This window comes from Mastomys coucha, unplaced genomic scaffold (genome assembly GCF_008632895.1).
Source record: "Mastomys coucha isolate ucsf_1 unplaced genomic scaffold, UCSF_Mcou_1 pScaffold16, whole genome shotgun sequence".
NCBI classification, from domain to species: Eukaryota; Metazoa; Chordata; class Mammalia; order Rodentia; family Muridae; genus Mastomys; species Mastomys coucha.
The window spans coordinates 83,790,353-83,807,671 of record NW_022196898.1 but is presented as its reverse complement, the minus strand read 5'-3'; the positions used below and the strand labels follow the sequence as shown (position 1 = coordinate 83,807,671).

The 17,319-nt window shown below is 37.8% G+C and overlaps 1 long non-coding RNA gene across 1 annotated transcript; it reads left to right on the top strand.

Moving 5' to 3' along the window:
* The first annotated feature begins 10,725 nt into the window (after positions 1–10,725).
* On the top strand, positions 10,726–15,151 carry LOC116094342. The gene is made up of 3 exons (XR_004120054.1): positions 10,726–10,747; positions 11,595–11,649; positions 15,095–15,151. It is a non-coding gene; the product is annotated as an uncharacterized LOC116094342 (long non-coding RNA).
* Positions 15,152–17,319: the final 2,168 nt, after the last annotated feature.

The window sequence follows — 17,319 nt, the reverse complement described above, 5'->3', positions numbered from 1 at the left end:
TTTCACAGGTAGTTGAGACAATTCGTAAATAACCACAATTCCTTCTGGCTGTCCTCTGTGCCCAATGCTTTATTTCTTTCCCACGCATCAGAAGGTTTACACCACGGCCAACACTCGGGCATGCCTGCCTAAACTCACTGATGGTGGCTGTACTTGGAATGAATTAGTGTCTGTTAGATCAGTTAGGGTTAGGAAAAAAATCTCCTCCCCTGGTGTCTTGCTTTCATTATGTGGACCCCACTGCTGTTCCATAGCTGCCTCCTCCAGTACCCAATGGCTTTCACGGACCTTTGCCAGGCAGACCTACTTCTAACTAATTGCATGATGTCTGTTTGTCTGTGAATATGATAGTGCTTCTTTGTTTCTGGATTGCTTCTTAGATTTCTGGGGAGGTGGTTTTACCGTAGGCACTGTAAATGCTTTGCTCTTTTTCTCTGATGGTGGAGACCATCTTTATTCTCGTTTCTCTATGGGCAAGATATTTTTCCCCATGCATGTCTAACAGTGTTTCTATTTTCCTTTATAAATGTCCTTTCATTTAGCATGGCATAATTGCATTTCCATCATATATGTTTTCTGAGGTTCTCAGATCCATGCTTTGGCACATGCCATTAACTTGGAGTAGTTTTTTGCTATGTTTTCAAATATCTTTATTATCTATATAATGTATTATTATGTAGGAGGCTTTAGAAGTCATAACATTCTTTTATTTTACTTTTTTTTTACATTTGTTTACTGTGTTTATGCTTGTATGTGTATATGTACATGTATGTGTGTGGGGGGATGTGGTTGTGCATGTGCGTGCACAAATACCACAGTGCATATGTGTAGGTCAGAAAACTGTTCTTTATTTCCATTATATGTGTCCTAGGGGTCAAACGTGGAGTGTCAGCCTTGCCGGAAAGCTGCTTTACTCACTTATCTTAGTGGCTGCTCTTTTCTTCTAGAGATTGACACAAAGCCAGATTTGCCAATTTCTTTCTTGGCAAGAATTTTTTAGATAGAATATTTCACACAGATTTTAAAAAAGTATATTATGTGTGTGTTTTACCCATATATGTGTGTGTGTGTGTGTGTGTGTGTGTGTGCAGTGATCACAGAGCCTAAAAGACATTGATTGCCTGGAACTGGAGCTATAATCATGAGCCCCCATGTGGGTGCTAGAAATTGCATTTGGGTCCTCTAGAAGAAACCAGACTCTAAACAACTGAACCATCTCTTCAGCCACTCATAGAAGTTTTTGCTGCAATGTTCATAATCTTTTCAGCTAAAGAAAATGTTCCCCTGATCACAGAGCAGGAGAAGGAATCAGAGCACATGCATCAACTTCTTTATATTTATTCTTACTGATTCTGCCTTCCACAATTAAATTTTGTTTGGCAGAGAGCAGTTAGTCTTCTCACAGTGGGTGGTCTTAGCAGCTATCCATCTGACAAAAGGTAGTGATTAACACAGAGCCTCATAACTGGTCATAATTGGAGACTGTGAGGTGCTAAACTCCAAGTGGGACATTTGTATTATCCCCATCTCTGAAGCTCTGAAGATCGGGAAAGAGGGGGCAGAAGAATTGTAAGCGCTCATGGTGGAGAATGTTTCTAGCAATATGTTATTTATTAGATATGTCAGGCAGATTTCACATGAACTCAAAGTAGCTGTGTCTGCATGTGTGGGTGGGAGGGGCTTATGAGTGGGTGGGAGGGGTTTATGAGGTCACACCTCATGCTCAAGTAGATTGACTTCCCTGTACCCATGTACTTATGGGCAACATTAAGTGAATTCTGTGTTTTAAAAACGAGGGAGAACACATAAAGATAAGGGAAAAATTGGTGTGGGGGAGGAGAGGAACTGGAGGGGCTTTATCAAAATACATTACTAAAACAATGGAATTCTCAAGAAAATTAAAATTTAAAAAAAACTGAATAGTGTCAATGAAAAAATTTTAAGACTTTATACGTATACCCACCATAACAATAAGGTAAACTTATTTTCAATTTTATCATTCCAGTAGGTGGAAGTGGTACTATTTGTTTTAATATTTATATATCTATATCTATACACATACATATTTTTTGATTACACTTGAAAGCCAAGAGAATCCTGCTTCACTTATTGCCTATGTGCATTTTGTCTTCTGTGAATTCTCTTATTACTAACTTAGAAGCAATGTTTACTGTTCCATAAATGAGCATCTTATATATGTCGTAGGCTTTCTTCTCTGTGAAGGCTTTCTTGTTGGTGTGATGTATGTCTTAATTCTTTCCACTTTACTTTTCTCAGTTTCATTATGTGCTTTAATATTTTCTTTATTTTTTAAAATTAAATATTTTCAGACTTATTAGAGATACTAAACTACCTTTAAAAGCAGCTAGCTAGTGTCTGCTTATCAACATGAACATTTAAGACCCAGGATCCATTTGATAATTACTTCCTCAGAATGTCTTTGGAATATCCAGTCTAATCTACAAGGTGCTGTGTATCATCTATTTGTGAGAAATGGATTCATGTTTTATCATCCTTTTATTCAAACTGTCAATTGATACAATTAATAATGAAATTACTAGTGACATGTGTGTGTGTGTCTATGTATATTTATCTAATCAATGCTCATCTAGTGAGGACTTCTATGTTGTGTACTACTATGAGACATATATATATATATATATACAGATAAAGCCAATAAATCAAATATCAAATAGGGAAGGTATTTGCTAAAAATAAGTTAGAATCAATGAGTTATTTGTTAAATTGCTCACTTCTGTTTTTGAATGTCCCCATGAAAAGGGACTAAGATTATGGAATAAAACCATACTCTTTTAAAAATCAATCAAAGTTTTTTAGATTTATCTTATGTGTATGTGTGTGGGCCTGAGTGTATGTATGTGCATTGTGCGCATGCAGCCAGAATGAAAGCCAGAAGAGAGTGTAGGACCCCTGGAACTGGAGTTACAGGGAATTGTGAATCATCCAGTAGGGGTTCTAGGAAGTAAACCCAGTCCTCTATAAGTCAGCAGTGCTCTTAACTGCTGAGTCATCTCTCCAGCCCTTATAATCTTTTTATCATTTTCCTTGAAAACTAACTTCTTTCTAGAGTCTCTATTTCATCATGAATCATGTTGATTATCTCATATCAAAAAGCTTGAGACTAGAAGTGATTCTGACTTCAGAATATTTCATAATTGATGAAATATTTGGGGTGGAATTCATGTATAAACATGAAATTACTTTGCTTCATCTAAAATTTTCAGAGTTCCCAATGAAGGAGCTAGAGAAAGGACCCAAGAAGCTGAAGGGTTTGCAACCCCTTAGGACGAACAACAATATGAACTAACTAGTACCCTCAGAGCTCCCAGGGACTAAACCACCAACCAAAGAGTATACATGGTGGGACTGATTGCTCTGGCAGCATGTGTATAGTAGAAGATGGCCAAGTTGATCATCAATGGGAGGAGAGGCCTTTGGCCCTGTGAAGGTTCTATGCCCCAGTGTAGGGGAATGCCAGGGCCAGTAAGCAGGAGGGGGTGGGGTGGTGAGCAGGGGAGGCAGGAGGGAACAGGGGTTTGTTTTAATTTTTGTTTTTTTCCTTTTCTTTTCTTTTTCTTTTCTGGAAGGGAACCTGGGAAAAGAGATATTGCAAATAAAGAAAACATCTAATAAAAAAACACAATATATTTTAAAATGGTTCTGTACCTGAAACTAAATTTACATAGACTGGGCCATCAGATGGCATAGATATCCCACCCCTAGTGTGGGCAATCTGTGCCTGTTTGTCATTACTATCATTCCTGACTTTGAATTCACATGTTAGCAATAAACCAATCATCTTTCAACACTTGTTCCCATTATAGGTAGTTAATCATAACAATACAGCATAGTATCAACATAGTGGTTGAAATGTGCTCAAGCTAAATGTACAGTGCAGGGGCAGGGGCAGGATGCCTGCACAAACTGTTACACAGCAGTAAGAAACAATGACAGCTTGCCACCTCTCCTTATGTGTGCTCTGTATTCATTAAAAGGCTAGTGAGTACTCCTTGTGTTTTAGTTTTAGGTGAGCATTAATGTTTGAAGTAACTGAAAGACAAAGAAGAAATTCCTCTAGAGATGAGATGATGTGCCATCCAATGACATGTTCACATTCCTATCAGTCATCTGATATCTACCTTATTAAAGTGGTTTTGGTTTGAGATGTCTCTGAGTATTTTAGGATTTGTCATTGTGATCTGCTCACTGCTCGAGTCCTTCAATATGCATGCCCTACACCATTACCATGTGACCTTTAGACACCATTCCTGTTGTGTGAATACTGTCTTCAGTATCACTCTTATGACCATTTGATGTTGAGCCATTTGGGCTATGTTGTCATCACTCAGTGAGCTAACAATGGACCCTCACTTACCAATACTAAAAATGCTTCAATATCTATTTTCTCTATTATATTGATGTGCCTTGAGGTATATTTTCGCATATATAAGGAAGTCTGTTGTTTTTTTTTTTTTTTATTACTTCTGATATTTGGAATCCCTCAAGGCATCACATCACTCATCATGTACATCTCTGACCACATACAGAACTTCAACTTTTGTTATATTTCAAGCATCACCAAGAGCATGCATGCTATCCTCAGAGTAAACCCCTTGCAAACTTCACACACGCCACCCTCTGTTCCCTACGGCTTGCATGCCTCTCTCACATTTACCTTTCAAGTATGTCTTAATTCAACAGCTGAATTTATAGTCACATTTTAGAGATATTACATGGCAGAGATAGAGCTTTTGTGAGATTTTTAGCTGGAGATGGAGCAGGGCAGCCTTTAAGGGATAATAAAATATGCAGTCCTCACCCAGCCCTGTTTCCGTGTGGTAAACAGGAGCCGCAGATACAAGTGTTTATAAAAGCAATCTGAAACGTTGTCCCTCAGCAGCCTGAGTTCTCTGTTAGCTTGATCATGCCCTCCTAAGAAGTTCACTCCTTTAAGCCAGCTAGAGTACTGGCTAGAATACTCACTTTAAACAGCAGATTTGCTGTGATGAATGCCTGGTGCTTTAGCTCAGTGTAGCCCACAGCATTCTTGGTTTTCCTCATTCCTTTGAGTCTTCTCATGAGCTGTGCTCTGGGTCTATTGGAAGCACTGAAATGCAAACTGCTCTCTTACCAGTGTTCTGGGTTTCCTCTGGCATCAGATGTTCATCGGTAATGACATTGGCCAAGTCATCAATAACTTTTCTCACTGCTCCACAACTGGAAAAGATTTGCTGTTAGAATCTGTAAACATTCAATATCATATTTGTTTTCTTAATTTTCTGGAACTAATTCTTGACTACTCAGTTTCTTTTCACTTGGACATAGTGAATCATGGCTTGTTTGAAGATCAGCACGTTATTAGGTAACGCGCTCGCGACAATGCTGGTGAGTTAGTGGAAAGCAGAACGTTCATTTTAGCTACACGTAGAGTTCTATTTTTCTTTCATTTCTGTTCATCATATCCAGCACAGAGCTTTATAAGTTTTTTCAGGCTCCAGAGTACTCCTTCTGACTCCATTTTCTTCTCTATGACATTCTACCCTTAAACCACAGTTTTGTTTATCCCATAGCTTGATCATTCTAAGCCACTGAAAAACAGAAATGCTCTTCCCTTTTCTTTTCATTTTTATCAGAACAGATGAGGCCTTTTCTACATTTTCAATGCCTACACACCATGGAGAAGATGATAAACAAAATATTACAAAGCAAGCAAGCAAACAAACAAACAAAATACCCTTAAAAGAAGAAAAGAAGAAACATCACCATCATTACCATTAAAATGTATGGCTGATGACACACACAAGCCTTGGGTTCTTGTAGAGAAAGAGCCATTGACACATTAAGCTAAAAGAAGTGTCAGTTATCTACCTTCATCAGCAAGCTTTCATGGAGATTCTCAACTAGCACACAAAGAATGCATTGTATTCCATGGGTCAAGCAGATTTTTCTTGTTTCTGGAGAGATCCTGGGCATTATCCATTCACATTTCTATAAATTTCTATTTGTAGCAGCAGCTTTAAGAATATTCCAAATTGGGAGCATTTTGGATTTCCAATTTCCAGAGTAGAGATGTTTAACTCCTATGAGAACAGAAGGAAGACCTAAAAGCAGTTATCTACGGTTAAATCTTATAGAACTGGGAAAGGAAAAGGGAAGCAAACCCAAATACGCAGAAGAAATGGGAGGATTTGAGCAGAGATCAATGGAATGGAAACAAAATCAATAGATATTTTTCAGTGAAATAAAAGCTGGTTCTTTTAATTCCAATAAAATTTGTATCCTCTAGGAATAAATACAATGAAAAAGACACAAATTACTAACATTGCAAATGAATGAAGGTTGCCAATATGGTTTCCCAGATAAATGTTAATAAGAGAATGTTCTGGAAAATGATATACTCACAAATTTAATAGATGAAATTGGACTAATTATTTGCAAGTTAGAACCAGCCATTACATGTAAAAAGAGATGTGAACAAACCTACTTCTAGTTAAAAAAAAGAAAAAAACCAAACAACAACTGCTCAAAAAAAATCACCAAGCAAAGGTGACTAATGGATTGTATCAAATTTCAAAAAAGTTAGTGTTTCTTACACAGCACTTAAAAGAAAGGAAGCCACAAAATGACTTTAGCCACATTACTAAATGACATCAGTGAAGGTTACATAATGTATGGTTTCAGCAATATGATGTGGATAGGTAAAACTGTGTAAGTATAAATAAACTAATGGTTGCAAGCTTAGCATGTCTCTGGTCCACATGAGAGTAAATAATGGCAAATACATATGTATTTCAAATGTGATAAATATATATTACCGTACTGTTGGAAAGATAAGTAAGGTGAACTGGAGATCTTGGGTGACAATGTATCCACGTGGTTCACTGGTTGTAGTAAATGTGTCATGGGGCTGGGCAGTGTTCACAGTGTTGGAGGCTATGCCTGGGTGAGGAAGAAAGAGTGTAGGAATCCATTTGTGCATCCCACTCTTTTTCACTGTGAACTAAAATTGTTCTACACGACAAAGCTTATTTACTAAAAGGCAAAGATAGTCAAGCAAAGTAAACAAGGTGTAGGAAATTAAGGAACATTTTTTGATGTTAGTATTATGGTAGAAATTGGGCTTGGTGCCTTATAGCAAGTGAAATGCAGTAACGAAGAAAAAGAATAAAATAAAATCTTTACACATCATGCTTGAAATACTGACCACTCCTTTTTAGTCTGGACTGACAAAGGGCTTTCCATTCAAAGTGATGTGAGTCGATTTGTGAACTCCAAAATATCCAGGAACTCCTGAGAGTTCATGCAGAAGACACTGCGCCTATCTGAAACTACTGACTTTGGGCAGAAGCGTCTTTTGGCAACCATTTGAACAGATCAAAAAGCATTCCTGTAGTTAAGTAGACCTTATGGGTCAATCTACCACTGTGCTGATAATGTTGAGAGTCCAGAAGTCCCAGTTACATTGATTTTACGTGACTTCAGGAGCAGAGTTGGGCAGCCAAGATGAGAAATATTGTTGAGTAAAATGATAAGGGCTTTGGAGAGAAACGTAAAAGGAAGTACAGGATAGTCCTATACTTGTGGTTATTACTATTTGTAGTCATTGATCTGTACATTGTCCTTTTCTACATAAAATTTATTTCAATGTACGTGAGTATATGTCTGTATGAGTATAGGCCACCAGTGTGCAGGTGTTAGTCAAAGTCAGAAGAGGGTGTTAGATCTCCTGGAGTTGGAGGCAAAAGACAATTGTGAGCCACGAAACATAGATACTGGGAACTGAACTGGGGTCTTCTGGAAGAGCAGTGAGTGCTCTTAACTGCTGATCCACCTCTGTGATTGTAATGGTTTCAATGAGAATGACACCCATAGGTTCACACATTTTAATGCTTAATCACTAGGGACTGGGACTCTTTGAAAGGTTTAGAAGATTTAGAAAGTATAGTATCTTTTTGGAGTGGGTGTGGCCTTGTTGATAAAAGTTATTGTGGGTGGCTTTGACATATTAAAAGCCCATCCATTCTATGTTTAGTCCTCTCTCTCTCTCTGTCTCTGTCTGTCTGTCTGTCTGTCTCTCTGTTTCTCTCTCTGTCTCTCTCTCTGTATCTCTCTGTCTCCCTCTGTCTCCCTCTGTCTCTCTCTCTCCCCCTCTCTCCCCCATCTCTCTCTGTCTGTCTCTGTCTCTCTCTCTGTCTCTCTCTGTCTCTCTCTGTCTCTCTCTCTCTCTCTCTCTCTGTCTCTGCCTCTCTCTCTGTCTCCCTGTCTCTCTCTGTCTCTGTCTCTCTCTGTCTCTCTGTCTCTCTGTCTCTCTCTCTTTCTCTCTCTCTGTCTCTGTCTCTCTCTGTATCTCTCTCTGTCTCTCTCTCTGTCTCTCTGTCTCTCTCTTTCTCTCTCTCTGTCTCCCTCTGTCTCTCTCTCTGTCTCTCTCTGTCTCTCTGTCTCTCTCTGTCTCTCTCTCTCTCCCCCTCTCTCCCCCATCTCTCTCTGTCTGTCTCTGTCTCTCTCTCTGTTTCTCTCTCTGTCTCTCTCTGTCTCTGCCTCTCTCTCTGTCTCTCTGTCTCTCTCTGTCTCTCTGTCTCTGTCTCTCTCTCTGTATGTCTCTCTGTCTCTCTCTCTCTCTGTCTCTCTGTCTCTCTCTCTGTCTCTGTCTCTTGCTCACTCCTTCCCCTGTCTCTCTGCTATGCGTCAGGATGTAAAGCTCTCAGGCTATTGCTTCTGTGCCTAGCATGCTGTCAATCCAGATGGCAGGAGTTGATCTCTCAACCACGATGATAATGGACTAACCTCTGAAACGGTAGGCACACCCCCAATTAAATGCTTTCCTTTATAAGAGTTGCCTTGATTTCTCTACAGCATATAGAGCTGTGATGGAGACCATGACCCACCTTTATACAAACTAAACTGTAGTCTTAAAAAGACAAATTCAACTGTTGTAAAAAGGTCAAAGCAACTATAGATATTTTTGTATTAGTATGTCAGCATTCTGTGTAAATATGATAATATATAGGATATGGAATTTCTAGAACTACTAAACACAGGTTTGTTACATAATTCAACTACTGTTTTTATTTTGAGGAAGGATTTGCTTATGTAACACAGTCTGGCCTTGAACTTTTGATCATTGTGCCTCAGCCCCCTGGCTGATAGGACTACAGGAATGTGCCGCTCCATCCATCTAAACTATTTTGTTAAGTCTGAACTTTGAATATATCATCAATTCTCTTATAAAACAATAATCGTTGTGACAGGGTAGCTGTAATGTTGGTCAATAACAGTATAAGAGACAATGGTGCTGTAAAATCATTTTCGTCACATTAAGTGGTCTTACAAAGAAAGAATCTCTGTCTCATTCCACTTCATATTCCTTGTTCCTGGCAGTTGGTATGTCAACACAAACAACACCAGAGTACCTGGCTTGATGGCAGGAATTGATCGCTCCCAATCCTGGAGGCTGCAGAGTTCAGAATGAAGGAGCTTGCGTCTGCCCCTTCCTTTGTTAGTTCTCTTAGTTGCCTCCCAGCTATGGTCTCACCGGGTGGGTGGAGAAAAGGAATATCATGGTCTTTTCTACACATGACAGCAATCTCACGAGGAGGCTTCAAACCTGCTAAGTTCATAGGTTATCTCCCCAAAGTCTTCCTCTCCCAGTGCTTCACTCTATGGGCCAGGGGTTCCATATGAATTTGAGAGATATTGTCACTCTAAAATGGTCATTAGAAGAAGTGTCCTTGACATGGACATTTTCCTTTTTGTGGCTAAGTTTCATCTGGTGTCTCACTGCTTAGCATTCAAACACTTCTCTAAGGAGGTAATGACTCCTTCTAAGCTATTTCTATATTGATAGCCATACAGAATATCCAGATAGGCCCATGCCTGTGCATGATTGCATGGAACTGTGGGAGAATTTCACTTGCAAGTGACAAAATAACTAGGTCATGAGGAAATAGTCAGATTGACAAGCAGAAGGGCTGGTTTGCTCAGAGTGAGATGCTGCTCTAGAGACTTCAGTAGAGGCATTGAGCTTAGCTCTGGGGACCTTGGCAGCAAAGGCTCACGGATTTCTCAATAGACCTATAACCACTTCTATTTCCTTTGAAAGTTTCATTTCCCATAATAAGATATTTTTGAGGGTCTCAGTCATTTCCCGTGAAGATCACACAGGTGAAGGCATGCTGAAGAGCTAATGTGAGCAACACTGCAAAGGCAAACAGGAGGACTGTTACTTCCTACTATAGGAACGCTTCTTGGCTGATTCGAGCAAAGGAAGAGATGTGGACTCACAGAAAAGCAAGCCTTGACTTCTCTCTGCAGCTTGCAGGCAGCTGGGCAGATGGCAGATCCTTCTCTCTCCAGTCATTGTTTACTGCATCTATGACCTTGGAGGGGGAGGGGTTTGTGAATCTTCTATGTTTCAGCTTTCAGCATACCCAGACATGGGATGCTTGCTCATTTACTGAGTCTAATGATCTTCTTCTTCTTGGAACAGAATATTTCAATTTAGAGGTAACCAACACATATATGATGATGTATGATGTATGATCATAACCCTACAGATACATTATATACATAATTATGTAATAATAAGAGATTTTAAGAAGTGATAGATAATTCATTGTAATGAATTGCTTTTTTTTCTTACCACACACCTCTAAGAAACAGCTGGTCATATCTTCTAAAAAAGAAAAGAGAAACAGAATGGACATTGTGGAGACCAACCAGCCACATGGTAGGAATGATCATATTTTATAATCTCACCATCATTTCCCAATGTTCTGAAGTTATGAATTCTTTTGTTTTATGTAGGAATTATAGGAACAAATGCAAAAATCAAAACAAAAAGGAACAAAAGGAGAAAAGAAAAGGAGTTTTCTCCAAAAGCAAATCATGAGTTGACAGCTAGAAATGAATGAAGCGGAGTTAATGCTAAGATTAATGTTCATTAGCTTGCTCTGGGTTTGGGCAAGAGATTGGATCCTGGGATCTTATGGAGGGGTCTTCCTTATCTGCTAGAGGCTATCATTGATCATTTGAGATCTGAGAAGAGAAATTGATAAGTAATTGATTTTTCTTTGTATTCCCGGATATGTGGAAATGTGTGTGTGTATGTGTGTGTGTGTGTATGTGTGTGTGTGTGTATGTGTGTGTGTGTATGTGTGTGTGTGTGTTTGAGAGAGAGAGAGAGAGAGAGAGAGAGAGAGAGAGAGAGAGATGCATGTCAGTGTAGATTTCATGTATACATTTCATGTATATTTTCAAAGCTACTCTAAAAAGAAAGTGAGGATTATGATGAATCATTTTCATGTTAAGAGACAGATATTGTGATGTACAGTTGCAATCCCAGACCTTGGAAATGCAGAGGTAGGGGAATCATGGGTTGAGTACTAATGGAGCTCTGAAATTCAGGTCCAACCTTAGCTATAAAGCGAGACCCTGATTCAAAGAAAAATATCATGTTAAGAAAACAAGAACACAGATTTCTTTTGATAAAAATTTACCCAGAGTACTTAGCAAATTCATAGACTTGACCTAGAAGTTTTCTGAGTAGAACTCTCTCCTCTTTCTTCTACTTTCAGTGCTGGGAAGCCACAAGAAAGGAGGAGGCCAAACACAGAATAACTGCTCTGGCAGGTATCTCCTTCCTAAAGGCTCATCTGAACGTCTAGTGTTTTTGATAAAATGCTTTAAAATTTTCTGAGTTATAGTCTGTTAAGAAGTACAATTACTAGTCAATACAAACTTTAAAGTTCAAACTTAATTTTCAGTTGATTTCTGAGAGTCCTGTGGGTTGCATATATCTGTGTATGGGGGATAAAGGAGGAGGTGGGTAATTTCTTTAGATAAGTTTCATGGTTGTCATTACGTGGGAGTTGCTAGAATTGTCAAAGTCAGTGACAGCAGCTATCTGTAAACTGTGTTTTAAGTAGGCGAAGGCTTATCTGTTTCCATGAAGAAAAATGGAGGAAAAGATCCGTATCATTCCATCTCAGTAAAAACCGAAAAATATTCAGAAATCCAGGGACTTTCCACTTCATGCACTTGTGCCAAGAATGTTGGTCCAGGATGATGTTTTCTTCCCAGGCAATATTCTCATTAGGAGAGCTGCACTTGCAAATGACTTAGCATACTGCTTCACCCTGTATACCGCAGACAGTGTCTCCATCCTATACAGTCTGAACACGTGTATTCTTCCAGATGGATATGACACGTTACATAAAGCCCCAATATAAAAATAATGAATTTATTCTGGTGGTTCAAAGAATCTGGCTTTTCAGATGCTAAGGGTGAGGGCAAAACTGTTATCCTCAGAAGAGCGTTGTTTGTCTCTTGAGAAATGGACTCTCTGCTTTGAGGAATGGAAGGATATCTCTCAATGTACTATCATGTAGTGATGCTAATGTGAGGGGAGAAATTATATAATGAATGCAAAACAAATGAAGCAACTATGCCAATATAAATAGGAGAAATATATGTTAAAATTTCATGAATTTTTGTCTAACAAAGACTAGGCTGCTCTTTACTAAGGAGCTGGGCAACTTTAGCCAATTATTTAAATCTTACTTTTCCATATATAAATATTACCAGCACTATGTGTCACAAACTTTTGAAAATCTGAAATAAATAAAATAGCCATATGTCTAATTTACAGTGGTGTTCGCTAGATTATTATTGTTGTTACCAACATAACTATGTAAAACTTAGATTAAATCTAGTATCCTATGATTAGCTTTATTACCCCAAACATATTATTTTTATGTATTAAACATCACTAACATTTCTATTGTTTAAATGAACTGCCTAGCTACAATCACTATTTATTCAGCTATAGTACAAATTTTGCTCTGGTTTCAATTGAGCATATAATAAGAATGTTTTGTGAATTAGCTCCCAGCCCTATTGATTTCGGTCTTTGAAATCATGGATCATTGTTTGGAGGAGACAAAAATCTATACAAAAAATTGATTTGCTACTGCTACTATTGTTAATTTTAAAATTCTAGATATATATTATGGATCATGTTAGCTCTTTGTGAAGCCCCAGCATATGGAAAACTACAACTCCTCATAAAGCAGAGGAGGAAAATTGCCATTCCTGTGGGACAGTAAGGGTAATAGTGGTATTTAACAGAGTTGTTAACAACATATGAATGAAAAACCAAATTTCTAACATTAATCCCTCAGCATAAGTTGAGTTTTCTGTACCTAAGGACATGGTCTCTCCTTGGTCAGTTAGTTCTCTATCAATGTGACAAAATACTTTACATGAACAACTTAAAGGAGCAAGGACTTATTTTGGCCTATAGTTTCAAAGCTTCATTCCTTAATCCTTTGCTCTGTTGATTCTTGGCCCATGGCATTGTAGAACATATGAGTCAGCAACCTGTGGCTAAGGCTACTTACCACATGGCAAAGATTAAGAACAGAAAGTGACACAGGAGCTTCTGTGACAAAACAGGATTCCCAATGTTGTTGCCTCCAGTTTCATGCTTCTTGTAGCTTGATCATACGTCCAAAGGTTTTCAGAATCTTTCAAAAATACTTCCACCATCTCAGTACATAACCTTCTCAAGATTTGTGTACAAATGATAGCATTCTGTTCTTCATCACTAAAGGTTTGTATTCATTTCCTAACACAAAATCTCTCTCCCATACTTAGGAGTTTTCAGAACTTGAACAGTCCAAGAATGATTTATCATGTCATGTTCAATGTCTCTCCTAAAATTCATATTAAACCCTTAGTTTTGAACCTGTAGGAAACAAAAACAAATCACAAACTCTGAAGATACTGGGCTACAAAGTAAATATCCCTAACCCAGAAAAAACCTAGGATAAAGACAGAAAGGAGGAGCTGGACCCAAGCAAGGTCTGAACTCAGAAAGATAAACATTAAATCCTTGTAGCTCTTTCTGGCACTTGGGACATACAGCACTATAATATAAGCATGAAATGGCTTAAAGTTATTTATGGATTCTCGATATCATTTTTTATTAGATGAGGCACTGACAAAAATTTTCAACACTTTTATAAGCTCTCTTCGATCTACTTGTTTCTGTTAGTATATATATTATTTGATATATAATATTTTACATATCTAATATGCATCTTATATGTATAAAATATATATTTGATACATAATATTTGATTAAATCATACTTACTTAATGTTGTTTTTATTTCTCCAGTTTAAATTAGAGTTAATGAGATCTTTGCCTGTGCCAATCCATTGAAATACGTCCGTTATATTTTCCTGTATAGTTTCACAGTTTGGCATCTTACATGAAGACCTTTGATTGGCTTTGAATTGGCTTTGGTGTAAAATGAGAACCAAATATCATTAATCTGTACATGGATATCCAGTTTTCTCAGAATCATTTTTTGAAGATATTGTCTTTGGCTAACTGTGTTTTGGGGATCTTTGTTTAGAATCATGTGGTTATAGCTATGGGTTTAGCTTGTTTCTTATACTCTATCTAGATCATCTATGTGGGGTTTTTTTTGGGGGGTCATGCTGTCTTTGTTACTATGGCTCTGTAGTATAATTTGAGCTCAGATAATGTCACGTCTCCATCATTGTTCTTTATGCTCAACAATATCTTCGTTATTTGGACTTTTGTACTTTTATATAAATTTTAGGATATTCATTCTATGCTTTGTGAAGAATACTATTCATATTTTGATAGATCTTGCATTGAATATGTATACTCTTTTCTGTAGTTTTACCATTTTTACAATATTAATTTTTGTTACCCTATAAACATCAGAGGTCTTTCTATAAATGTCTTTCGTTAGTGTTATGTAATTTTTTATTGTAGCAGATTTTCAATTACTTGATTAGGTATTTTCCTAAGATTTCTTCTTTTTCATATGTTTAAACTATGAGTTTGTTCTTAAAATTCTTTCTCAACAAGTTCAGTACTAGAGTATAGAACAGTTTCTGATTTTTTTTGTATGCTGAATTTGTATCCATCTATTTTACTTCATTTATCAATTTTAAGATACAAAATCTCAAAATAATACACATACACACATACACACACATTGAAATAATATTGGATAACTCTGTTTTTCCATATCCAGGTATCCATGCATCTCTCTAATGCCTCCCTGTCTTATCTTCATGTCTTCTTTCCATATTTGATATACAGGTATGTTTATTATCATGAAGGCATGTTCAATTTTATTTAAGACCTTTTTCTGCACCTGTTGAAATGATTTTATTATTTCTACCTTTGATTATATTCTTGTGCTATCAAACATTTATTAATGTGCATATGTTTAATTATAATTCCATTCCTAATAAAACCATTTTGGGTGCAGTGTATTACATTTTCAGTGTATTTTAACTTTAATTTGCAGTTATTTATTGAATATATTTTCATCAGGCATATTGTTCTATAGTTTTCTGTTCTAGGTTTTAGTGTGTTCTTATCAACTTTTGGTACCTTGATAATATTGGCTTTGTAGAGTGAGATTGGAAAGAATACCTTCCTTTCTAATTCATGGACTGGTTTGAAGGAAATTGATGTGAGTTCTTTCAAAGTAAAAAATTCACCTCTGAATTCATGAGAGTCATGCTTTCTATTGTTGGGAAACAACTTTTATTATACCATACCAATCTTACTCTGATTTTATATCCTATTGTTAAATTTTGTAAAGTTTTTTTGTGTGTATGTCACTGTGTGTGTGTCATTTAAAGTGTTTTATAGTATTTTTGCAGTGTCATTAATGATTTCTTAAGCTATCAGTTTTTATATTTTTGTTTTCATCTCTAATCTTAGGATCTCTCCCTCCTCAGCCCGTGTTTGTGTGTGGTGTATGTGTGTATGTGTGTGGTGTATGTGTGTAGGGGTTAGTTTAGCTAAGAAAAATTTTATTTTGTTTATCATTGCAATTAACTGTTTCATCAATCCTTTTGGGTGTAGACTGAATTTTTCACTGTTCTTTCACCAGTTAGGTTGGATTTTGCTTGTTTTCCTTTGTTAAGACCTTAAGTTGCATTATCAGGTTATTACCAAGGATTCTGCTAGCTCTGAGATATAACACTTATATTAAATGTAATACTTACAGATCAGCATATTACTTTTTTTTTTTTTTTTGATTTTTCGAGACAGGGTTTCTCTGTATAGCCCTGGCTGTCCTGGAACTCACTCTGTAGACCAGGCTGGCCTCGAACTCAGAAATCCACCTGCCTCTGCCTCCCAAGTGCTGGGATTAAAGGCGTGCGCCACCACCACCCGGCAGCATATTACTTTTGCGGCTACTTTCAGTATTCTCCCTGTTTGCTCTTATGTGTTAAATTTCCATTTTATTATGAGAACTTCTATATCTCTCCTTATCAGAAAAAATAGTCTATATTGCTTGGTTATATTTTCTATATCAGATCAGAACACATCTTTGTCTAAACATATACCATAAATCAAAAAAGAAAATATAATCTTAAAGAAAGGAAAAAGAAACACCCAGGATCAGAGGTAAACAGGAACCAACATCTGTCCCAACACTGGGAGTAACTGGGAACCACGGAACCAGGCACACAGGAACTCCACCAGCCCAGTGACTCGGGTTCCTTCCGGTCTGTCTGGGCTGGGGTCCAGAGCAGCCTTGGGCACAAACTCTGCAGCCAGTCCCACAACACCCAGAGGAATCTCCACTCCCAGGCACTCTGACACACCCAGGATCAGAGGTGAGCAGGAACCAACATCTGTCCCAACACTGGAAGTAACTTGGTCCAGCGGGACCAGGCACACAGGAACTCCACCAGCCCAGTGACTCCCGTTCCTTCTAGTCTGTCTGGGTTAGTGTTCTGAGCAGACCTTGGGCACAAGCTCTGCAGCCAGTCCCACAACTCACAGAGAAAGCCACTCTCCCAGGTTATTTAACAAGCCCAGGATCCCAGGATCTCAGAATCACAGGATTACAGAGTCAGCTTGATTCTGAGGAGTTCTGACACAACCAGGATCACAGGAAGGCAGGCTCCAGTCAGATTTAGTAAGGGCAGGTAGCACTAGAGTTAACCAGATGCCGGGGGGCAAGCATAAGAAGATAAACAACACAAACCAAGGTCACTTGCCATCATCAGAACCCAATTCTCCCACCATAGCAAGTCCTGGACACACCATCATACCAGAAATGCAAGATTCAGATATAAAATTACTTATCATGATGATGATACAGGACCTTAAGAAAGATATAAATAGCAACCTCAAAAAAATACAGGAGAACATAGTTAAAGATCTAGAAGCTCTTAAAGAGGAAACACAAGATTCCCTTAAAGAACTACAGGAAAACACAATCAAACAGGT